This window comes from Rattus rattus, chromosome 3 (genome assembly GCF_011064425.1).
Source record: "Rattus rattus isolate New Zealand chromosome 3, Rrattus_CSIRO_v1, whole genome shotgun sequence".
Classification (NCBI taxonomy): Eukaryota; Metazoa; Chordata; class Mammalia; order Rodentia; family Muridae; genus Rattus; species Rattus rattus.
In genome coordinates, this window is record NC_046156.1 from 84,257,751 (window position 1) to 84,284,684 (window position 26,934).

General features: G+C 35.4%; 1 pseudogene; it reads right to left on the reverse strand.

Moving 5' to 3' along the window:
• Positions 1 to 21,496: 21,496 nt before the first annotated feature.
• On the reverse strand, positions 21,497 to 23,519 carry LOC116895845 (annotated as a pseudogene).
• Positions 23,520 to 26,934: the final 3,415 nt, after the last annotated feature.

Here is a 26,934-nt window from a genome sequence, read left to right on the forward strand (position 1 = left end):
ATTGTTTTAAATAGCTGAGTAGTAGTCCACTGTGTAAATGTACCACATTTTCTATATTTATTCTTCTGTTGAGGGACACCTGGGTTGTTTTGGATTCCTTTCAAGATCTGTATCCTCCTCATCATTTTAGGCTGTGCGATGGAGAGAAATGGCAAACTTGAAGGTTAAAGTGAATGAGAATTTTATAAAATATATGTTATTGTGTAATATAAAGATGGATTATCAAAATTATTTTTCATATTTCATTAGTTTCATACTTTATTGAGTTTATAATTTTATCATTTCTTTAATACTCTTTTCTCCCATGGAAACATTCCCACCTTGTTCTCTTACAAATTCATGCTTCTGTTTTTACTAATTATATATACAGTTGAAATATATATCGATGAAATATATGTAGTTGAAAAATATGGGGTTGGGGATTTAGCTCAGTGATAGAGCGCTTGCCCTAGCAAGCGCAAGGCCCTGGGTTCGGTCCCCAGCTCCGAAAAAAAGAAAAGAAAAAAAAAAAAAAAGAAAAATATACTATGAAAATATCTATATCTATGTACATATATCAACAATTGTACTAATATATAGGAGTATATATATATATGTGTGTGTGTGTGTGTTATAGAGAAAATGATAAATATGTACTTCTCACTCTTCATTATCTGTAGTGTAAAAAAACATTTAACCCAAAATCAACATTAGAAATATAAAATACTCATACATTACTATTATGCCAAAGTTCTGGGAATATAATAATATGGCTAGAAATGTGCAAGTTTCAAAGATATGAACTCAAAACACAGTCAGAGCAGATTTGCACACTAGCATGGCCAAATTAATTAGCAACAGTGTTAGCAGAATGCACATGTAAGGGCTTTAAGTGTGATCATAAACTACTTGTTTCATGACGCCTTTACTTCCCATCTAAGTTCAGTAAATCATCCTATATCCTTCCAAACAACTTATTATTTCTAGAATCAGAAATATTTTCTCTTTATTGCCACAAAACTTTTACATATAAATGATTTAAACATGAACATAGCCACTCCAAACAACTCCTTATTTCAGACACGAAACTACGAACATCAGAAGGCCACATCAAGTTAGGTAATTAAGTTGTGTTGTGAAGGGATTGATGAGTTACAGTGACATTAAATTAGGACTGAGCTTCTCCTGAGCATAATTAATGACTAGTTAATAAATAGAACTTTAACTTTAGAAGCAAACCAAGACACATAAAAGCAAAGACACATTAGGTTTAGACATAAAACAAAGCTTACACGACCTATCTTTCAAACTCAGTTTTACTATAAATGGCTGTCTAAACATCCAATCTCAAGAATCTAATGTAACATATCCGATGGAGGTTAAAGTAAAATTAGAAATTCTGGTTCAATAAAGCCTGAAAAAATTATTGAGTACAGTAGTCTCCATGTGAAAAATTTTTCCATTAAGAAAATGATAGAGAACTGCACACAAAAAAAATCAATTCACTTAATTAGAAAAATAATAATACAAAGTTTACAGTAGTTAAAATATGCAAGCAAAACATGAATTTCTGGGTCAATTTAAATGAAAAAAAACTTTCCACCTATCAAAAAAAAGTCTTTCAGTGTAATGAAGAGAAAAAGAACATAAGTCCCTAGGTAAATATCCTAACTTATTCTGAAATAGAGTGGGCAAAATGACTTTAACAACATCAAAAAATAACAGCTTTATTAAACTTCAACAAAGGGATTTAAAAATTAGCTGTAAGAACTGTTTAAACTGTCTGAAGAGAGGACTCAAGAGTTTAGAGCACGGACTAATATTTCCAATGATACAGCTCTGGGCTCCATCACACCCACTCATATCAGCGCTCCTCCTTCGACGATTTCAACTCCAAATGATCTGACTTTTTTGTTTGGCCTCCACGGGTACTACATTAACATGCACAAATCAGAACACATATTGTAATATAATGTTTTAAATAAAGCTGTGTACTAAGTACACTCCTTCACTTCCAATAGAATTATTCAGATTGAGGGTGGTGCTTTAAATGCTTGGACATAAGGTGTGGCACTATTGTAATATAGAAGTGTGATTTTAAAGGTAGATTCTTAAAATGTTGAGACTTTATTAATGAAGAAATTTACTGCCATAGAATGGATTTCAAAATGTCTAATTTATTTTTTTAATCTGAATAAATTCATGATAAGGTCATTCTGCTAGTTTATTCTGATGTTTTAATTTCAGTGTACTTTCTTGTCTTTATTTCATACCAGTAAAATTTTGTTTACTTTCCATTGTATATTAAAAGAACAGATGAAAGAATAGTGAATAGATTTATTAGAATCAATTAATCAATTAATAACTAAAAACATCTTACAGTGCTTTTTAGTATACAGAATGATACAGAATGATTTTCTCTGGTAAATGATAACTCTCTGGCTCAGATAAATAATAATAGACTTAAGAATAAAATACAAATCTTTCACTTTCTTGTTCAGGTTGTTTCTTCCATGTTTACTTGTTCAGTGAATATGTAAGTAAAATGTACCTAAGATATGGAATGTAAGATTTTTGAAGTATTTTATTTGTGTTTACAAGAGATACATGAATTAAAAAAGTACAAAGGATTTTATATTCTCAATGCATATACAACTTTCAATATGTTCTGATTAAAGGAGTATTTATCCCTAACACTAAAGAACATTTGGACATGTATCTTTCAAACAAAATATTGATGGTTATCAATCAGAAATTGTATAGATTATATCAGATAAGTTATATAATTTTATGATTATGTTATTGTCATGTTTCCAAAAATCTATGAAATAATTTATTTTCAAAAATGTTAGTTGTAAGTACATACTTAAATTACAAAATTCAAAATGGAATGGGTGGATAGTTATTAACGCAATAGAAATGTGGTTAATGTTATATTTATATGCTTGTAATTTACATATAATAATTTTACATTTATAAATAAAAGACATATTTGTTAATTACAATAAAGTTAAATAATAATTTGTATAAATATAAAATATATAGATACAACACTTGATGTTGTAAGTATTCAAAAATAAGATATTTCATTTTTGGGGTTGGGGATTTGGCTCAGTGGTAGAGTGCTTGCCTAGGAAGCGCAAGGCCCTGGGTTCGGTCCCCAGCTCAGAAAAAAAAAAGAACCAAAAAAAAAAAAGATATTTCATTTTCATGTGGTGTCTGATGAGGCAAAATTAATAACTCTCTCTGAGTCTGACTCTTCTGCTTCTGTCTCACCTCAGCACATACATAAGGGCACAAACACAGCAAATAAAGCATATGCAGCCGAAAACCATTACTTTATACAATGTACAAGAAGAACACATGACTGGAATTTTGACATTTTAGTTTTTATTCATCCAAGACTGATGTAGACAAATCCCATTCGACTTTTCAAAATTAATTATTTTTAATTTATAACCCATATGCTTCTTTTTGTAAGACTGAAAAACTTGGCACATTTATTAAAATGACAGTCAGCCAAATACATTGCAAAACATAACAGTAACCCAAATAGCTTTATTCATTTTAACTAGAAATTTAATGTTAACTGATAAAGAAGTGCATGACATCATGGGCTGGAGAGATTGCTCAGCCAATAAAGATTAGGCTTAAAACCAAAAGTGTAAGAAGGACATACGCAGTGTCAATTATTGGCCCTTACATTTATAAGTTCAGTTCACTAGCCCTCTGTAGAATGTGACTCGTCTATTGCCAATGATACATAGGCAGTTTCCATTGTCTATGTAGGCTAGCAGATGCCACTCTGGTTAATACACTGAGTAATCATTCATGAAGGGTAATGGCCCGTTGGGTGGTGGGCAAAGTGACAGAATGAGAAAGATTTAGTCCTGACCCTCCTTTCACCTTTCCACCTATTTCATGTTAATGACAAGAAGATCAGTAGATTAAAACTGCTCAGCCATCAGTCTCTAAAACTGTTTGTTCTGACTATAATTTATGGTCATGGTTACATAAGCGGCACTGCCAAATCTCCATAATTATTACAGAGATTTAACTGAGCACAGAGAATGAATGTTGCTGCAATCTAAACCAAGACCACATATTATTATACTCAGCCTGATGAACCATTGATTTGTGTGATGAGTTTCCTATGAAAAAATTAGAATAGCATGACGAAAAAAGCAAAGAGAAATTGACTGTTTAAAGTTAGAGAATTAGTTTTTCTTTTATAATATAATTTAGTCATTTAAGTGCAGTTAAGGCTTTTTAACCCATCACCTGTTTTATCAGAGACATGCTATTTCCAAAATTAAAACAAAATTAGATATGTGATGATGTGTTTATTTTGATGCGTGTGACATACTGTATTAAAATAAGTTATTAACTGTGTATCCTCATGTTTAAATTGTCATATAGGAACTGGGAATTATTTAAAAGCTTTCTTATATTTAAATAAATGTTATTTTAAATTGTGTGTGTAGGGGGTAGCGTGTGTGTGTGGGCTGTATGTGGGTATGTGTGTGGGTGTGCACATTTGTGTATGTATAGAAGTATGTACCTATGTGAGTGCAGGTGCTTGCAGAGTTCAGAAAAGGGTGTCAAATCCCATAGGTCTGAAGTTACAGGCAATTTTGCACTAAGTGATAATAGAATTTGTTGATCTTTGCATTAACACTCTGTACTTAACCTCTAAGACATCTCTCTAGAAATACAAATTATTATTTTGATACTTGATTGCTGTATTAGTAGTTTTATTCAGTTTCCATGGATAAGACTATAAATAACACTAATGTTTTTCAATAATTACTGAATTCAAACACTAATTGGAACAAATGTTAGATTCATGAGCTTAGATAAATTATTTAAATTGTCTTATAATTTCTTTGGTGTGAAACAATGTCTCACCATTACATTAGAATAACTACATTGTTTAAACAAAATAATATGAACAGAGAATTTGAATAATAGTCCTTTTCAGGTTTCAATTGGCTTTTGCTTTTATATTTAGTTACTCAAACTTCCCAATGCGATTACCAATGTATGCAAATGAACATTTGCCTAGTCAGTCAAATACAAATATCATTAAATTGCCCTTTTGGAAGATGCTCCACTGGACATAGAACTGCCTCCTAGTTTACATAATTTAGAGTATTAGAAAACAGGATTCAGATACATAACTACCTGAATTCCCAGGATATAAAGACATTGTTTTCCTCAGAAGACAGAGAGTGAGATAAACACTTATGACCAAACTCTTTCCTTTCTTCTTTTAGTTCATTGATATGAATCAATTTATGTGAGAGGGTTTTCGCCTTTATCTTCATGTCAGAAGTCACTTCTTAAATCATTATTTTTCTTTTTTAATATTTAAAAGAATTTAAAATTTAAATATATTTTGATCATATTCATCCTGTCTCCGAAGTATTTCCGGATCCTCTCCCCTTTCCTACCATTTCAACTTGAAGTTCTTTCTCAGAAAGACAAATAACAAATAAAAAACGCAATTGAGCAACAAAATACACCAAGACAAAGAAAACAAAATAACTCCATTCCCAATCAAATAAAAGCACAGAGAAGGAGCTTAGTTGAAAAATCAAAATTATGTACCTATGTGTGAGTTAAAGGAAAAATGATGGAAAAATGAGAATTAGATACATTTTGTGTTGTCAAAATACACATGAAAGTCTGAAAGACAAACTTATTACTGATCAGTGAGAAAATACTTTTTTAAATCTATCTTTGACATAGACCTATATTTTCTTATATCCTTTCTCCTTTGTTATTTGACATGACGAATATGGACTTTTAATATCACATTTTATTACTTATTCATCAAAAATTAAAAGGACTTTATATCTTTGCTTATTGTCTTATCCTGATTTATTTTCTTTATAAATCTGTTGGGACTTCTGGAAGGATCCTGTAATTGGAATGTGGGTATTATATTGTTTTTCTAACATATGTTTTGTTTGATAAGCATTGACTTATTTGTGATCAGTGATCAAGCTGAATGGCTGAACTTCCCAGAAAGTCATGTCTATAACAATCATCTGATCTTTGTTGTACAAAGTCTGGTAAGTTAACCATGGTGGACAGTAGGGTGCTAACATGAAATTTGTGTCTTCACTTAAGCATAGGGGGATGCTGGAGTGAGGGGAGGGAGTGGATGGGTTGGTGGAGGAGCACCATCATAGAGGCAAACTGGGCGGGGAGAGGACAAATGGCATGGGGGGTTGTGGAAGTGTAAGAAAGATGTAAATGACAGGAATGGTTAATAAAAATAATCATGATGAAAGCATGACTACTGTTAACTTCATCTTGGGTAATATTCTGGGAGATAACAAATCTCCTTTAGGGTGAGACTTCAGGGATAGCCTTCTCTATAGAAACAGTTTCAACAATGAGGAACTTGTGGTACTAGTGTTGGAACAATTAAATCCAAAACTTGTCAAAAAGCAGCATCTTGCTTTCTTTTGACTTTGGGCCAAAGCATAATATGGCTTTCTTGCATCCTTAATTTTCAAACAACTATAGTGTATTTATTGTTTTGACTTATATTTCTATTATTTTAAATTAATATTTTACCCTTCCTTTTGAGTATTTAATAATAACAATATTTTGCTTCTAATCTAAAACTTGAGAATTGGCAGAAGACAACTTATATACTACTGCAGTGTTGTTCTGGTTCACAGTCCTTTTTAAAGGCCATTTTATCTCACCATTAGCTGTGCTTTCTGTCTTTGTATGTACAACTTTACACTAATAGTAACATTTCTCACTTTTTCTTATCTTACAATACTTAATTATTTACTTTTGAGTTTATAAGTAGCAGTTCTGCTTTGCTTTTCGTTGCTCCAAACCCTCCCCCATGCATCTCTTTCAAATTCACATGCTCCTTTTTCATCAACTGTTGTCATATGCATACCTCTATCTACATATAAGTACATATTCCTAAAGATAGCTTGCTCAGTCTATATAATGCTCCTCTGTTCATTTTGCAGATTGATCTTTTGTTATTAGACAATGAACCAGTGTGACTGTCCCTGGTTAAGACTATTCCTCCCAGGATCAATATTCCTTTGTCCTCTGAATTTTACTTATTCCCTTTTTCATGGAAAGATCTGCTGATCCCACTGCATCCTAAATGTACTAGCTTTTTTCCATTTCATTTTGATCAAATCTGTATTTTAAGCTTTATTTTGTTGTGTAGTTGTATATTTCCATTCTACACTTATGTGTCCAATTTTTATATTTTATTCTGTCCTATATGGCAGTTAAAAAGTTATGTATCTATGTTATCCTATAACTTTTAAATAATTTAGTTGTCTCGTGTTCTGTAATACAATATTATGACACCAAGGGAAGCATCACCTTTGACATTTTTTATTTCCTTTTCAATTATCTAATTTTCTTTTATTCTTTAATCATTTTTATAGAGTCCAGAATTCATCCCCCTCTAGGTCTACCCTCTGACTGTTCCACATTCCATACCTTCCCCCACCCCCATCTCCAAAAGGATAAAGGATGTTCCCACACCCACCCCACCAGACCTCCCCACACTCTGGGGCCTCCAATCTGTTGAGGATTAGGTGCATCTTCTCTGACTGAGTTCAGACCTGTCAGACCTCTGATGTATATGGTTTGAGGGCCTCATAACAACTGGTATATCCTTCCAGGTTGGTGGCCCAGTGTCTGAGAGATCCCTGGGATCCAGTTTAGTTGAGAATACTGGTCTTCCTGTAGGGTCTCCCTTCTCCTCAGCTTCTTCCAGATTTACCCTATTCAACTACAGGGATCATGAGCTTCTGTCTATTGGTTGTGGGTAAATATCTGCATCTGAGTTTTTCAGCTGCTTTTTGGGTCTTTTGGAGGGTGCCATGATATGCCACTTTTTTGAACACACCATAGCATCAGTAATAATGTCAGGCCTTGGGTCTGCCACATGAGCTGGATCCCAATTTCAGCCTGCCATTTACCCTCCTTTTCCTCAGGCTCTTCATTTTTGTTCCTGAAGTCCTTTCAGACAGGAACAATTATGTGTCAGAGGTTTTGACTGTGGGAACACAACCCTCTACTTAATGCATCGTCTTTCTACTGAAGGTGGGCTCTATAAGTTCCCTCTACCCACTGTAGGCCATTTTATCTAAGGTCCCCTCCCTTTAAGTTCTGAGTCTCTCACCTCCCAGGTCTCTGGTATATTCTAGATGGTCCCCCTACTCCCTACTTCCTAAGGTCGCCTGTTTCCATTCTTTCTGCTGGCCCTCGGGGCTTCAATCCTGTGCCTCCCACCCAATACCTGATCATGTTCCCCTCTTCCCCCCTCTGTCATCTCTTTCACCCAGGTTCCTCCCCTGCTCCTGTGATTGCTTTCTTCTCTCTCCCAAGTGGAATTCAGGCCTCCTCACTTGAGCTTGATAATCTTCTTGAGTGCCGTGGATTATATTCTGGGTATATTTTTGATGAATATTCTTTTTTACTAATATCCACTTATTAGTAAGTACATACTATGCATATCCTTTTGGGTCTGAGTTACATCTCCCAGGATGATATTTTCGAGTTCCATCCATTTGCGTGTAAAACTCATGATGTCCTTGTTCTTAATAGCTGAGTCATATTCCATTGTGCAAACGAAACACATTTTCTGTACCCATTCTTCTGTTGTGGGACATCTGGGTTGTTTCCAACTTCTGGCTATCACAAGTAAGACCACTATGAACATAGTGGAACACATACTCCTGTGGCATAGAGGGGCATCTTTTGGGTATGTGCTCAAGAGTGGTATAGCTGGGTTTTTAGGTAGATCTATTTCCAGTTGTCTAAGGAATCTCCAAATTGATTTCCAGAGTGGTTGTACCAGTTTGCAATCCCACCAGCAATGGAGTATTCCTTTTTCTCCACATCCTTGCCAACCTGGGCTGTTACCTGAATTTCGATCTTATCCATCCTGATTGCTGTAAGGTAGAATGTCAGGATCATTTTGACTTGTATTTCCTTGATCACTGAAGACTTTGAACATTTTGTCTAGTGCTCCTCAGTCATTCAAGATCCCTCTGTTGTGAATTCTCTGTTTAGTTATATACTTCATGTTTTGATTGAGTTGTTTGGTTTCTTGGTGGCTACCTTCTTGAGTTCTTTATATATTTTGGATATTAGCCTTCTATCACATGTGGGGTTAGTGTTTTTTCCCCCCAATCTGTAGGTTGCTGATCATGATGTCTGATAGAATGCTTTCTTTTTGGTACTCTTCAAAATGTTGCTAGGGAAATAACTGATTATTATAAATATATGTGACTAGGATTTTAAATTTTTAATAGTATAAGCTTTACAAAATCCACTACACAATACAATAAATTATAACGTTCTTCTTTTATTGTACATAGATATATTTAGACTAACAGTTACTAAAAACACTATCACAGAATAACCCAATAAATATTTATGAATATATGTTCATGCAGCCATCCTCAAAAAGCTAAATCACTATATTTGCATTGATCTAAAACAATGTTCATTTCCAATTTGCAAGTTTTACAATAATTTCATCCAGAAAGTATTTGTTACTTTGTCATTGTACATTACATGGATGATCTGAATACCTTAATTCAAACTGAAATATGAATTAAAATATATATTGCTATACTGCATACAAAGATAAATGACAGTAATAGTACACACACACACACACACACACACATACACACACACAAACACATATAATCATTCTTTCCAATCATAAATAATAGTTGATTGTATAAAGATAGCATAGTGCAAATAAACATTTTACTCAGGATCAACATTCCAAGCCATGGTAATTTTAAATATATTTTTGATTAATACTTTTAACATGATTTTTTGTGTTCTACTACATTGTTATGTGATCACTATGTGTTAGTATATATTGGAAATTGTTAAATTATTTTCTGTAGTGCTTATAACATTTTAATTTTCTGCAGTATATAAATATCTCAGAAACACTGAATATAATAAGATATTTTAATCATTTTGTAGTTGTTTAGATAATATTGATCCTGTCTAACAATGTTTATTTGTAGCTTATATTCCTATCTAAAAATTGAGCTTTTCCATGTCTTTTTTGTTACTTTCTTTTATGACATCAAACCATTCTCTACTTTAGTGAAGTTGTTTACTCTAATTAATAAATTGAATAATTGATCATATATCCTATACATTATTAATATACTGTATGTTTTGTTATTTTTAACTGTACAAATAACATTTCTGGAATCTTATCATTATTTCGATGCCTGATATTTTTGTATTCTATCAAAATCCACAAGCTAATTCTGAACAAGTTAAAAACTGCCCCTGTATTTTTATGCTAAATTTTCTTGGTTTTGCACTTAATATTTAGAGTTGTTAAAAAATTGCAAAGTTTTAAGTTTTATTTTAAATAAATGCACTGTATTTAACATCTCTAATTTTTGTTATGAATGGTGATTAATTTCACAGACTTTCTCCATTTATTTTGATTTTGATTTTTATCCTTTTATCGAAAATGAACTTTTTTCTCATACATTTTATACTGATTATTGTTTCTCCTCCCTCTGCTGCTCCTATTTCCTACACATCCCTAAATTATTTTATTTTCTTTCTCTCACTAGAAATGGATAGACTCCTAAGAAATAAAAACAAAACATAAAATGACATATAATTAAGTAAACTAAAACCATCACATTGAAACTAAATAAGGCAAATGAACAGAAAGAAAAGAGCCCCAAGAAAAGGCCCAAGAATCAGAGACCCACTCATACAAATACTCCTGAGTCACACAAAAATTGAAAGTGTAAACATTGTTTTTATTTCTTCAGATGAAGGGACAAAACGAGATCTATACCGAAGCTGGGTGAAGACATAACTTTGACTGAGACCAAAGAATTTCTTTCTCTGTTCTAACTATTCCTAGGCTTGGCCTAGAAGTCTCTAGCCTCCAAACAATCTAATCTTCCCAGCTTACTGCTTCAATTCTGCTTTACACTGATTCTGCCAGAATTGATCTATTTAGACTCATAGTAAGTTTGGTAATATGTTTTCATATTCTGACTCTCATTCACTGGCCAGTTCTGCCTTCATCTGTGTCTACCTTCTTTCCTTTATGACCTATCTCTGTAAAATTGCCACACACAAACACACACACACACACACACACACACACACACACACACACACACCACCTGTGTCTATATTCAAGTATGATCACACAGACCTAGAAGGTCTTTAAATGTGATTCCTTGCCAGATAATCCATGTCAATGAATTAACATTCCTCTACAAATACTACAAATACTACTACTCTACCACAATGAAAGCTGTAATAGACATGCAAAGGACCTGGGGCAGACCCCATACAAGTCCCGAGTTTGCTGCTTCAATCTCTATGAACTCATATGAGGTTTGCCCAGTTGATTTAGAGGGCTTTGTTCTTTTGGTGTCCTTCATTCTCTCTGGCATCTTGACTTTTTCTACCTTCTCTTCCACAGTATTCCCTGACCTGTGAAAGAAGGGATTTAATGGCAACAGCTCACTTTGAACACTATGTTTAAAGTTTGTTCTCTTTCATTCTCTCTCTGCATAATATCTGGCTGTGGGTCTCTTCAATCGTTCTCATTTTCTGCAGTAAGAAAAATTTCTCATAATTGCTGAAAAGGTATATTCAGTTGGCCTTCTGAGTTACGTACAGCTGGTGAAGTAGGCAATATAGTGACTACAGATTTAGCCTAGTGGTAAAGTGTTTTCCTGGAATGCTCCAAACTGTAACAAGGACACATGTTCCACTGTGTTCACAGAAGCCTTATTTATAATAGCCAGATGCTAGAAACAACCCGTTGTACCTCAACAGAAGAATGGATACAGAAAATATGGAACATATACACAATGGCATACTATGCACTGATTAAAAACAATGATTTCATGAAATCTGCAGCCAAATGGATGGAACTAGAAAATATCTTCCTAAGTGAGGTAATCCAGACACAGAAGAACATCCATGGTATGCACTCACTGCTATGTAGATATTAGCTCCAATGCTCACAATTCCCAAAATACAACTCACATACCATATAGAGCATAGAAGTAAGGAAGACCAGGTTTTGCATGCTTCAATCCTGCATTGGGTGTGGAACAGGACAATTGTGGAAGGGCTATGGAGAGGGGGACCTGGGAAGGAGAAAGGACGTGAGGACATAAGCATGGCACCATCAGGAGCTGGAGAAGATGTGAGAGAGAGGGTCAGGAAATAGAACAAAAATATGTAGCAAGGACAATGAGGAACTGAGGATAGCCACCAGAGAGTCCCTGACACCAGAGAAATATGAAGCTTTCAGGACCCAATGGGGATAGAATCTGTTGAGGCCACCTCCAGTAGATGCGCACAGACCCTGGTTGAAGGATGAGGTCACCCTCCCATCTCAAAGTTTTAATCCAGTAATATTACTGTGTAAAGAAACAAAAGGGATAAAAAATGGAAGAGAAAAATGAGGGACCAAACAGGAACTGCTCCACCTGAGGCCCCATCATGTCTGCAGACACAAAACCAACACTGTTGCCATAGTCAAGAGGCACTTGCTGACAGGAACCTAGTGTGGCAGTTCCCGGGGAAGTCTGGCCACCAAATGACCAATGCAGATGCGAATGCTTGGAACCAACCATCAGACAGAGCTCAGGGAACCTGGTGGGAGAGCTGGCAGAAGAACTGGAGAAGCAGAGGGGGAATGCAATCCCGCTGGAAGAACAACAGAGGCTGGCCTTACCACCCAGTTTTCCCAGAGTCCAAACCAGCAACCAAGGAGTGTACCTGGAGAGATTCATGGTTCCAGATACATAAGTAGCAAAGGATGGCCTTGCCTGACAGCAACTGGAGGGGAAGACCTTGGTCCTAGGAAGGATGGATGCCCTAGTGTAAGGAGATTCTGGAGTGGTGGAGCAGGAGAGTATGGGTGGGTGGGGGAGCACTCTCTTTCAGGCAAAGGGGAGGGGGAGGGCAGATGTGGGATCTGGGGATGGTGGACAGGTAACTGAGACGTGAAATATCATAGAATGGGGGGAGGGGTTGGAAATGGGGTAGCCTGGAAACGGGATGTCATTTGAGATGTATTTGGAATGTTTAATAAAAAATAAATAATAAAACAATACAAAAGAACAGGATTTGATATGTAGTACTATAAATGTAAAAGCAAACAGAAAATAAAGTAATAAAATATAAAATAAAACAAATCTTATTTCCCAGCCATTGCAATGTTAAAAGGGAAATCTGATAGTCACATTGTTATATATTCATAATATACCAAAAGAAATTATTAGCGCACATTTTAAATCTCAATAAAGATAAAGAGATTCCTATTTAAAATGATATGAAAAGAGCAACTTAAGGACAGAGGGTAGAAATGGCAATCACTAAACCTCTGAAAATAGTGGACAAATGGGCAAACTATAGGCTCAAAAATTGCTAATGTCATGCTTTATTCTAGCAAAATAATAAAGAATAATATAAGAGAACATTACGGTTGTATACTATTTTCAATTATTATGATTGTTTATGTAATGTTACATGATTGAAGAAAGCCAAAGTAGCTGTAGAGAACCAAGTATGCATATTGCAGAATGCATTCGAGATAACAGCAATTTTGATAGAGTAAGAAAAATGTTTGTCTTTGAAATGCATTTATTAGACTAATTAGGCATTATACATTGATCAACAAAATGGGACTGTAGTCTTAAACTTTTCTAGATTATTTTTGGTACCATATTATTCGATATTTATTCCTCCAGAATTAAATTGAAGTGGTGACTGAGTTGATTGTTTTATTTAAAAAGAAATAACAGTCTTGGGGATCAGGCAGATGGAAAAAGCTAGTGTGTTTTCAAATGTGTTTTAATCAGTCATTCTCTTAAGTAGCTTCAGTAATTCTAAATTAGCAATTAATTGTACTAATGTCAGAATGTACAAAGGATAATGAAAGCAAGCCTGTATGCATTGAATTTAATGGTTGAGTTACTGGGTTGCCATGTTTTCTATAGTACATTTCCCTGAATTATTTTCCCATTACGTAAAAGAATCTTATGACCTAAAAGATAAATCTGTACAGTAGGCCTCAGGTATACCACCCATGTTTGAAAAATCCATATCACCTTTGTTCTTGTGACTTCATCACTATCATGAATTCGTTGTTTGTTGAGTACAATCAGGGTCTATTGCTTTAAAAATATTAATTACAAGAAGGGGAGGAACCTAGATAAAAATTGATTGGAAAAACTTTATTCTCACCTTGTAACAATTCGTCAGCAGGAATAATAAGAGTTTTATATGCCAGAGCAAGGCATTAAAAACAGGGACATTGCCTACTAATGCAGGAAGCATGACCTTATGATCATGAGGCTGCTACAAAGGGAACAAATATAGACACCAGTTATCAATCAAATAGCTCTTCAGAAGGACCGGAATAAGCTGATAAATACCTACTCTATAAAGCTGAATGCTACTTGACAGGCCAGTTTGAACAGCTAATGTAGAATTTCAAAACTTCTATATACTGTAAGAGTCCATGATTTGCAAAAACGATACCCAAGAACCAAATAGTATTCAAGAGAGAAGAGCATTTATTCTGCAGAGAACCTGCATGCAGGGGTCTACCATACATCAGATGGAAGAAAGAGATGTGGCCTTGGCAGGGTCAATTTAAAGCTTGATAGAATAGAAGTCATGAACATTACCTTTCTTTTCCTTGATTTGCTTTATGTTCCGGGGTTTGGGAGCCTGTGTGATTGGTTAAAGCTCTGGAGGGGGGAGGGGTTGCTGGAGGCATTTGTGATTAACTATACTTGGCTCAAGCTAGGTGATGGACAGCTTCTACAATCCTGATTAGCTCCCCATGAGGTTGGCTCAGGCTAGGTGGTAGGGCACTTTCCTGCCTGGATGCCAGAGAGGTTTGTATTTTTTTCCCTGGAATTGACTATTTTGCACTTTTCCAGTTCTGGGAAACAGAAACTGAGGCCTAGTCCCCCAAACTGCCAGTTTGTAGTCTGTCACGGAGTCATCCTGGCTCTGACTGAATCCGTTCCTTCAATACTTACCTGAATACTGTACTTTGGCTTTTGATATTAGATAGATTTTAATCATTCATAGAGGGATGAGTGTGATTATTTAAGAAGATGACTGATCTACTATGAGTTTCATAGTAGACCATGATAAAAATGTCACCACCCTATGTTCCCTGCTCTGGCACAAAATACTCTGAAGTTTAATTCTGGCTCATCACTTTTTAGCTGAACTGTCTGGGACGATTCTCTTTGCTACAAGCCTTGAAAGAATGAAACGCAGGAAGACTTTACCTTAGCATGGAATATTCTACACTCACAATAAATACCTTTGATTATTTTTCACTAGAACTGCATAGTCATCACAAACTTCATTATTTTATACTGGAGAATAATGATTTAAAAATTCTTTGGGGGGATTAAATTGTAAAGTAGAAAGAAAGAATATTAACAGTAATGGATTTTGAATGAGAAGTGGGAGAATAACAGCTTTGTGTGGAATGTTCCATGTAATTTTGAAAGTCTCAATTTTCTGATATAAAAATGATGATTATGGGGTTATTTATGTTAAAAAGTAGTGGTCGAGGGGTCTGGAAATTAGAAAAGTTTTTCACATAAGACATTTTTGAGCAATATATTACAGGAGGCAACTCCAGATGCATATTAGCAACTTTGGAGACTTTTTAGTTATAAACACCTTCCTTGCCATCTGTGTGGAGTGATAGGAATAAGAGAGATATTTGTTTTTATTGATTAATTCAATCTCTATAGGACAGCTTGCTAGAAAGCTATACTTTATATTTTGGGCCTTTTAGTTTGGAAAGGTTTAAGTTAAATTGTCTAATTAATTTACCTTTTTGTAAAGTTGTAATAAAGTAATTTCAATGTGCATATGTAATAATTTGAATGTCTATGACTCCATAAAATTCCTGCGTTAAAATGTAATTACTAATGGAATGGTAACCTAATTTGAAGCCTTACAGGAGGTTATTTGGTTGTGAGAACAAACTCATTATGAATGAGATCAATGACCTTTTGTGACATGTTAAGATAGAGCAATAAGGTGCCAGGTCTGACAACATTGTCCCTTGAGAGACACTGGTAATTCAGACACTGCATTGCAGACTTCTAAGGGACTAAGTCTATGGAAAATTTCTACTGTTGGAAGGTATTCAATAATTATGATTGTAGAATACCAGTCCAATTGTCCCAAAATACTTAATAGGTTTCTACTTACAGTTTTCTATTTAATAGTTTTTTTTATTTACCCAGAATTAAGTGACTAGGAATGGACAATAGAGATTATATGTAGATTTAAAAACTATGTAATATTTATAGTATATTTAGTTCTCTTCCTATGGTATAGCCTTAAAACTTTATTTTTACCTACATTAATAAGACTCTAGTAGTCTTATATCATTCTATGTCTTTCTGCATTTATTAAGACACTCTCAATTTCTAAAAATAATTCCTAAAATTTTTATAATATCAATTTGTTGATCTGTAAAACTAAACATAAATACATACACAAACATAATAATATAAAATAATTTATTATTTAAAAATGGCATATGAAAATATACAAATACAAAATAGAAAACTCAATCATGAAATTACAGAATAAATATAAATTAAATAAATAAAATACATATTTGTTATTTTGTGCTATTTAACATTGTAAACATAAACCACAAAATAAGTAATAGCCTACACAGAAATATAGAAAATGCAAATCAATATATCTATGAATACATTTTATCTGATTTGAGAAAGAAACAAAAATGTCTCGATAAAGCTTAATTGTATAAACTTACATTGAAAGCTTGGAATAGTATAATATTAGAAATTCCTAGAGGGATGCTGTTCAGAGAGAAACACGTTTTTAGGAACTTTCCAGAAAACATGGTTATTTAGAAAAGAGTTTCTCTTTCAATTCTGGGGTAGGGAATAGCCATCAGGAGTGTGTAAAAGTGTAGATTTGAGCCTGGACTTTAGTTTGCAGAACTGAGCAGTCATTCTTCCATCTTTTAATAAGGCGGCAGCAATTTTCTTTCTATTGTGAAGTGATTTATCAGAATTTTAATTATGTTTATCAATAATGGAGTAAAAATTAAATGGGATTTGATTTTGAGTTGCAAGTAAATAAAAATAAATCATTTTGCACTAATAATATGACTTATTGGCACAAACGGTACATTCTAATTAAAAGATGTCCACTAAGAAAATGGGCTTCCAATCTTAACTGATAGAAATAAAAACACCTCACTGTACTTCAAACTCTCAAGTAAATACTAGACTTTTAAGAAGTTACTTTAATGCTATCTGGTTGGTGGCTCAGTGTCTGAGAGATTTCACGGGTCCAGGTTAGATGAGATTGCTGGTCTTCCTCGTCAACTTCTTTCCCAGACACTGGGCCACCAACCAGGCAGCCTACACCATAAATGCTTCCTGATATGAGACCCCTGACACATTTACAACAGGGGGTATTTCCTGGTCTGGCCTCAGTGAGAGAAGATGCATCTAACCCTTGAGAGATTTGAGGCCTTAGAGAATGGGAGGCTAGCGGGTTGTGGGGGTGTGTGGAGAGTGGAGATACCCTCTTGAAGCAAGTGAGAGAGGGGGTAGGATGAGGAGCTATCTGAGGGAAGAACAGGAGGGGCATAATGCTTGGACTGTAAAAACATTGAAAGATAACAACAATAATAAAAGAAGCTCAGTATGATGGTATCCCCATGTCTTCTAAATATTAGTTGTGTTGTTAACCAATTTTCTCATTATTATCAATCTGAATTCACCTGCAGCATGATATTGCAAAAAAAATTACCATACCTGCTGATACAGAACAGTCTTCTTAGATTGTTGTCAACTCTTGAAGCAATGAGATGCTTGAACTAGGGTGAACCCAAAATTCTTCTAAGCAAAATCAGTTGAAAGAGCCAGAGTTGGAGCCAGTCTACGGCCAGTGGGACCTGTGAGCACAAGGACCCCTTCTGTCAAGGAAGAAAAAAGCTGTTTAGTTCCTGGAACTACAAAATTTTCACACAGAGCTACCCGTGGCTTCCAACCGATCTCCCACCTCCCTTTGGGAAAGTCCTCAATGGTGCACTGAGACCAATCTGAAAACTGTTTCGCTCCACTAAATGTGCACAATACCCCGCCTAGTTACCATTGTGCAGATTCTGCCCCAATTGTTTGAATTCTGCCCCTATTATTTGCAAGGTGTATAATCTGTTAAAATCTGCTCAGGGTGGTCTCCCCTTGAAATGGGAGGACCCCAACATACCAGAATTAAATTTCTCTTGTTATTGTATGGATGACTGTCTCCATGAGTTTCATTCAAGAGGTCGTGGAAGAGGTTCAACTTGGACCTCACAAAGGACACTGGAGAGCTAAAAGGAAGAAAAATGGTAGACACTAAGATTCTACCTGACTCCGTTCCATATTTCCAAGAGCCTAAGGTAGCACTTTTGGAGACCCAGTGCAGATTGCTATGTCTGCATACTAAACTGCATTTGAAAAAAGGGTTTTTTTTTCCTCTACTGGAATAGATGATTATCTAGATTCTGAAATGAATTATACATGACTGGATACATTGGAAAACTTCTATACTATGCACAGAATAACTCTGATAATCATTAACCAAGAAACAATTAGGATCAAACAAGCAGTTTGTATACTTTTAATTTTAGTTGATCTTAACAATGATGAAAATTAAGAAAAAATTAAGAAAAATTAAGAAAATGAAGAAAAGATAAAGAGCAATAGAGTTAAGAATTAGAGAGTTTATCATTGAACTGTTTTTATTTAGAAAATGCTGAGCTCAAAATTAAAATCAAGGTTTAATATGTAGCCATTCTGTTTAAAATACAGCAGAAAAATGTGTGATTTTGTTAACAACACAGTAGTCACTGCTTAAAGCTAATGTTAGCATGGAGGAATGAAGAGCATTAAAATAAGTCACAAAAGTACAGAGAAAAATGTTTTAAAACATATTCAGTAGAAAAATTGTGGGTTCACATAATTTATATTTAAGTAAAAACCTTCTTTTAATTAGACAGTTTTATCACTGCTTTTATAGTTTTATTCCTCCTGATGTTCTTTGAGGTCATTTTATCAATTTATAGGAAAATCCCATGTGCATTTTTAACTAATTGAATCAAGTCTGTAAATTAATTCATACTGGGCTGTCATTTTTACAAGTCCCTGTCTGGCACTTGCTACATTATACCATTTATTCAGTTTTAAAGATTCTTAGTTGGCTTTAACATTTTTATCATTTTGCTTCTGCAGAACTCTTAGTGTTTTAATTATGAATACATTTTAATAATTCCTTGAGAATTTAATGTATATCACTTTAGTATGTTTTTCAAAGACTTTACATGATGCTTAAGAAAGTTACTTGATTGCAATTCACTTATTTTTTTTACATTAATGCATTTCAGTTATATAGGAATATGCTCACCTTAATAACTCATACCCTTAATTTGAAAAGTAAAATCTTCTATTTTTAAACTCCCTGAAAATTACATTTAATGGAAAATATAATTTCATGAATAAGTATATTGACTTTTGCACAGTTTTTAAGAAGTATTATTAATGAGTTTTCATTCCTAAGATTGTGTTGGGCAACAAATCTAGCATTCTACTTTCTAATGACTAGTACATAAGAAACACTTATTTTTAAACTTAAAAATGAATAATAAATGTTATCTTACCATATTACATATTTGTTTCTGTCATTTAAAACTCTCTAGCTCATGGTTAAAATACTTTTTATCACTGTTCTTATGTACCATAGTTGATTCATATTTTGTACCACAGCTTATTTTATATAACACACTAAGCAAATATGTTTTCAAAATTTGCCAGGACAAATGAGCATCAATTTTCAGAAGGTTGGGTATATTTACCTGTTCCTACATCACTTGATAAATATGTGGCTACAGAGTAGATAAAACTATATTTGTCAAAATGTTTCCATTCTACAAACTTTCAAGATAGAACACCTCTATGTTACCAATTTACTAAGAATATGTTGTGATGTGTACCTGCTTCCTGTGGAATCTAGAAAAGTATAAGAAATCTTATGGAACTCCAGTTAAAGATGGTTGTGAGTCATGATGTGAGTGCTGTGACCTACACAAGAGCAGCAAGTCCTCTTAACTGTTAAGCTGTTTCTAGCAGCACAAGAATTAATTTTAAACTTCAGTCTCTTCTGACAGTTCACTCTGGCTGTCCTCTTCAAAGCCAGTCCCTGTGCTTCCAGAGTTCAAAGATCACACCTTCTAAAGAATGAATCCAGAAAAGACAAGAGATCAGAATTTCATCAACTCAATCTGTCATTCTTTCTCTTTCTATAAGTAGAGAGAAGAAAAGAGTCCCTTTCCCCAATGAGGCTAGAAGAGTGACTAGAATTCTCTTTGACCCGAAACAAAATTGATAATTTTAATGTCTGATTTAAACAGGCATAACCATGAATTTGATATTCCCAGATAATGTACATGCACAAATTTATGAGAAAACCCACTAAATAGTAAACATAACTGGGAGAGAATTTGAAAAGAAATAATTAAATTTAAAGAAATAATAAAGGAGGAAAGGACAATAAAAGTGTTTGCATGTGTGCATGTGTGTTGTGTTTGTGAGAGAGAGACAGAGACAGAGAGAGACTGAGAGAGACAGAGACAGAGTATATTTTGTGAAAATAGAAACATTCATTCAAAATCATCATTTATTATATCATTTCTCTATATTTATATAACTATTATTATCCATTCTTTACCATTTATTTTATTCAAAATACACTGAGAGTACATAAGTTAAGGTCATGACATTCCCAGGTTTTCTGTATTTTTAATATATCTTAATATACAGAATAATATAAATGTAATCTCGGCAAATTATATGAAATATTTATTAATTAACTCTCTTACAAAATAGATGCTACTGCAAATAAAGTAAGGGTCTTAGGCTGGAATTCATAGTCATCTTTTTTTCTAATTTCTAAAAACCCAGTTGGTTATATTTTTCCTTTGAAACCCAAGTACTATGGATAACAATGCAAAAATCATCTTGGGTAACAAGTGTTATGAAATGAAATAAAATGAAATAAAACATCCTATTGAAGTTCATTATATCTAGTTACATAACAATGGGAACATATTTAAAGAAATTGACTTATCCATTACAGTTTGATTTCAGTATAAAAAAATACATACTTACTATTCTTTACCAGATTTTTAGAAAAGTAATTTTCATGCAAATGTTAACATAACAGTAACTGTTTCCATATTTTGAACAGAAAAAGAGTCAAAATTGCAGTTAACAGTTTTAAATTTAAGAATATCTAATTATAAGCTTCTTTAAAAATATGTTCTTTATTAAATATTTCAGCTATTTGTTTCATTGCTGCAATAAAATTACCGACAAAGTCGACTTGAATTTTTAATCTTTATAAAAATGACTTATGATGTTACTTTGTACAGGTGATCATCAGGATTTGCATGACGGCAAGAGCAGTATGGCAAGATAACATGATCATGCTGAATCAAGAGTTGAAGTGGGGAATAAGGAATGCTGGTAGCAAATTCACTTTGTCTTTTTCTGCATCCAAGTCATTTGGGTGAGGCTTCTACATCAACTAACCTGATCTAAAAATTCTGTGATTGACATGTTCACAGACTCATCTCCAGAGTGTTTCTATGTCACATGACGCTGACATAATGATTAACCATTACAACTCTCTCCCTTGTTACATGGACACACAAATAGATCCGTTACACACTATAAATGCTTATTACTTTGTCCATTGCCTGAAGGCCATGTCATGACATATGATGCACTCAGTGCAACTTCAAAAGTTCTTTACAGATCCCAACACTGCCTAAAAGTACTCGTTTTGGACTTAAAGCAGGCTTTTAATTTTAATTACATATTTAATTAATTTTAATAACATATCCACCCCCTTTCTGTTTTGGAGGACTACCTCGGACAACGATGTCAAGGACTTTTCTAATGCACTCACAGACTCTTCAATGGCTTTAAGATCTGCATCCATGGCTGCCTGTAGCTGGCAAAAGTGACCTGTCTCTATGACAGGTGGTTCCCGTCCCTATACCTGCAGCCATCCCTCCCAAGGTGATTCCTCCTAGGAGCAAAGCTAAAGTCATAGTGACAGGTTGCCGTCGGAATCGGGTCTATCTCTCAAAATATGAGTATATATACTCAGGCTCATGATAGGTGACTTTGGGCCAGATTTCTACTAATACACAATAGTCAGAGGATTGATTGAAGACTGTGGCCGAAATGCACGGGGTGAGACCAGTGTTACATGCCCAATATGTACCTGGTGGGGCTGCCACGTAATAGTTTCCAGTAGGGGTTTTCTTAGTGGTGTTACAGAGGGGCTGATGAGTAGGGGGTATGGTCCCTATACAAAGCCCCTGACCTCGGGCAGAGTCAGTTTGTGGTAGGGCTGGCAGAGCAGCGTTCCGAGAGCGTGGTCTGATTAGTATAGTTTCCTAAGACCGCCACCCCTTCGTAATAAGGTGGGCTAGAGACAAGGCACAAACAGTACTCTTGGGTCTTCGAAGGGTCTGAATAATTGAGGGCCAAATACACACCTGTCACCAAATTGATTAGCCGATCTCCGGTACCTGGCGGTTGAGGGGTCAGGGCGGTGGAGCCCCCAGCCATGGAGAATGGAGTCACAGAGACGTTGTTAGGGGTCTGGGTGACTTGGGGCAGCAGTACCGGGGGTCGGGCCGGTGCTGGGAGCGAGGGAGGTTTGTGATCTTTTAGGACCGTATTGGGCCTGACAGATTGGGTGGCTAAGTTGGTGACTCGCCTATTCAAGGAAAACATGGTCACCGGGTCATAACCTGTGACATATAGGCGGAGGCCCCATGATTTGGGCCCATCCCAAGATGCCTTTTTACCCGAGGCGGTGAACTGTAGAACCAGGGGGTTGCATCTCCCGCCCTTGTTATCCTGGCACTGGTCACCAGAGGGAGTGACTCCTCGCTTTAGGGTGATCAGGTCCCAGGAGGAGGATGGCTTCCAGTATGCTTCCCCAGTGGTTTCGCATCCCCACTTGGCACAATACCCATCCGCCGGCCCCCCGCAGTTCTTGTTTACCTTGTGTCCAGGACAAACATAGAATTCTTTGCTCTGGATTTGGTACTTTTGCCCTTGGGACTGGCAACCATATTCGAAGCTCCCAGGGTCGTGGACAGATTTTTCCCAGGTGTCACCCACCAGGTCGCAGAGGTCAAAGTGTAAGATGGGGAAGGCGTCGGCCAATGTCCCTCTTACCGAGGTGGCATTAGCTCGCTCCCCCGTCATGAGGTTGGTAATTGTCCAGGTGACATTATATACCTGGTGGGGGCTCGTACCCCCGCTGACCCCAGGCCATAAAATGGAGGTGGATAGGAGGAACAGCATGAGAGTCTTAACTTCAGGGGGGTTTTGGTACGCTGAACCTTCCATGTCTTGGGCACGGTGTTGTGATCCGTCGACTCCTCAGGTCGGGCTGCCTTGACGTAAGACTCGTGGATCCAAGCAGCAATCCCGTCTACCTTCAAGGCTGTCGGGGTGGTCAAGAGGACCTACTTTCCACCGTGGCTCGAGATTCTTGGTCTGATGTCTGCGCACCCACACGGTGTCTCCAATCTGGAACGGATGTGGCACCGCCAGTTGTTCAAGTCTGTCCTGATAGGCAGCAGCCAGGGGTCTCTCTGCATGATCTGCAAGGCTTGTAGATGTGTTGCCAGCGAAGGACTCCCGGTGAGTGGTCAGTGATCTCTGGGTGGAGGATCTCCGGATCCTGGATGAGCCCCCAAATGAAAGACCCTCAGAGAGAATCTTCCCTCGGGAAGGAGATCCCCAAGCCCAATGACCAGGCCGAGACCACTGGATGCAATCAGCAAGAAGGTTTATTGTCCGGATATACAGGTACCTGCGGGCGTCTCAGTCAGCTCGGAGGGACTGGCGCCTTAGCATTATTTATTTAATTATATTTATATTTTCAAAAATCAAATTGTTACAAAGCTGTGGTCTTATTTTTACACTGACAATTACCTAGCTCTAGTTTTTATTAGATGATTTAAAAATTTTGTATTCTCATCTCAAAAAATCTCTTTAATAAAATATGCAATTTAAATTTTCTATCTTTCAAATATCCGTATGGCAGAACATTAATGTCTAGAGGGCATGATAATGGTGTTATGTGTTAATGCTAAAATAAGAAAACTGAAATAAAACATGATAAAAATTGCATTTTCAAAATCTAGGAGAAAAATAATTATTATTTATATAAAGTAGGGTCTACTAGCCCCATTAGGAGAACAGAATGTATGATTCATTAACTTGATGTTATTCAGATCCCCAGTGTGTCTTCTTCTCTCTAAGAGTTGCCAGTCACCACCTTTAAAATAGAGAGATCTAAACACTTACCAAGGATTGTCTCTAATGTACAAACAATAATTTCCTCAACTTGGAGTTTATTTTCTAGGAAATGTTTATTTCCAAGAGAGTTGTAGCTGTAAATTTGATCTAAAATTAAATTCATCTGAAACAGGGTTTTATTGTGAAGATAAATTCAGTATGTCCAAAGAATCATTTACTGACTAACCTTCCAGAAATAAAATCAGTCTTTGCTGGCCCTATGTAGTACAGGCAGTTCCCTAAACTGGTATAATTTCTAACAGTATTCTACAGACTCATCCTTCCTTTTACAGATAAGGTAGCACTTAGACATCTGAGACTTTTTTCTTCTGTAGAAAGGTATCATAACAGAAACCCACAACTGGTCAGATATAAAGAACAACTGAACCATCTGTGGTGCCTGTCCTCAACTTAACACATTTCCAGCATAGACCCTGCACCTAAGGCTCAGGAACATGCTACAGAAAAGTTTTAAGACTCAGAAGATCAGAAATTTTACTACGAGATAGTGTCTTATTAAGGAAACAAAAAAAGGGGGCAGGGGGAGGAAAACTAACCGGAAGTGAAAGTATGTAGGGAGGAAGGAAGAATAGGTGAATCTGGAAACAGTTGAGGGAGAATGCTGAGTGACTATGATCAAAATACTCTATATGAAATGGTGGAAAAATTAATAGAACTATTATATTGTCACATGAAATAAATCTTTTTAAAATGACTAGGAAACAGACTGTAGTTTGGCACCCTCTTTAATGGGCCTTGTCAAGGTGAGGGCAATGGCAGCTTCATCCTCCTTTATATGGTATCTAAGAACATTTGATTTCAAACTTGACTCTAGTTAATGCTCTGATTTGACAAGCACTTCCTTTTCTGCTGAAAACAAAGACTAACAAAAGAAAACTGTCACTGAGGACCTAGAGAACTCTCTCTCTCTGTGGGTACTAAAAGATACAACACAAGTATTATTTCAAAAAAGAAAATTGAGCTTAGGCTAGAACATTGCATTTCATATTGCATTTTATTTTCATTTTTACCTGAAATATTTTTCAAGTTATATATAATTTATGAAAACAAATGCATTTTATTGAGGATAGTAAGTACTCTTTAACAAAAAGTTTCTATAGCTTTAAAACTAATCATTTTCATAAGAATTTCATTGAGTAAACAAATAAATGTAAACCATTACTTGAATGTCGATTCCAAGTAGTTATGATGTTGTGTGTCTTTGTGGTTTGTGTGTAAAACAACTTTTCTTAAGGTTATCTTATAACCTCTACCAACAAGTATACAGAGGAAGGAATTCAATTTCCTTTTGCAAGTTTGATTCCCAGTTATGGGAGATGCTAGAATTAAAATGTTAATGCATGTTATTATATTTCCATTTGTTTTTAAGTCCAGTAAGCAATCCTTATAGTATAGTGTTGTTAGTAGAAGCAGTGTGTGCTTGGGAATCAGAGGTGTCCTGTTGATCTGAATTCATGCATTTGCTTAATGTTGGTTATCACCTTATTCCAGCAGACAGCCCAGACTGGGTTTGCAGATCTGCAAATGGTGAGGGAGGAAGGTACAGTATGAAGAAAATAACAATGAACTACAGTAACTTGATAAGCAACAAGCTGAAGTGCTCAGATTTTTCCACAAGAATGTACTTGTGCACTTGAAAGAGCAGAGCAGACACACCAGGTGTTTGTTGTTGTTGTTGTTGTTGTTGTTGTTGTTGTTGTTGTTGTTGATGATGATGATGATGATGATGATGATGATGATGATGATGATGATGATGATAATGATGATGAGTATTTTGGAATGGAAAAAAATTCACTCCATATACTAATGTCAGCTGGCCTTTTTTAAAATATTGTTAAATTTTAATTACTGTGGCAATTAGGATCTTAGAAAATACTTCTAATGAGTCAAAGTCATATGTTTTTGTATTTACAGTAGAGCTTTAAGGCCCTTGCCATATGCTGTCTCAAGTAATTTTAGTAATTGCCTTGTCTGAATAACATCAGAACTTCCTAGTTAGTAAAAGACTACAGGATTATGTGTTTAAACATGGATAACATTTTTATTTGTTAATGTCTTGGGTGGCCTTTACCTGTCTCTTTTATGGACGGCTTCCCACCAAATGCATTTGAATGTGTATAGCTTTGCCCTTTTCCCAGCATGTTGTGTCTGTCTTTAACATGTGAATAAAGATGTGATCTTTCAGTTTCTGGGTTTTGACACCTGTTGTCACTCCTTTCCTTTATGGACTCTTCTGTATCCTTAAGCCAAAGTAAACTCTTTCTTTAATGAGTCAGTATTTTTTTGTTATGTTTACCATAGCAAGAAAGAACTAAAACAGAAGACTATATGCTACTCTCTCATGTGGCTACACTCCCACTTTGTGCTCAACTGTTACAGGTTCAATTCTCAGCCCCATCTTTAACAGCACTTCTAATGTTAACCAGAGAAACACAAT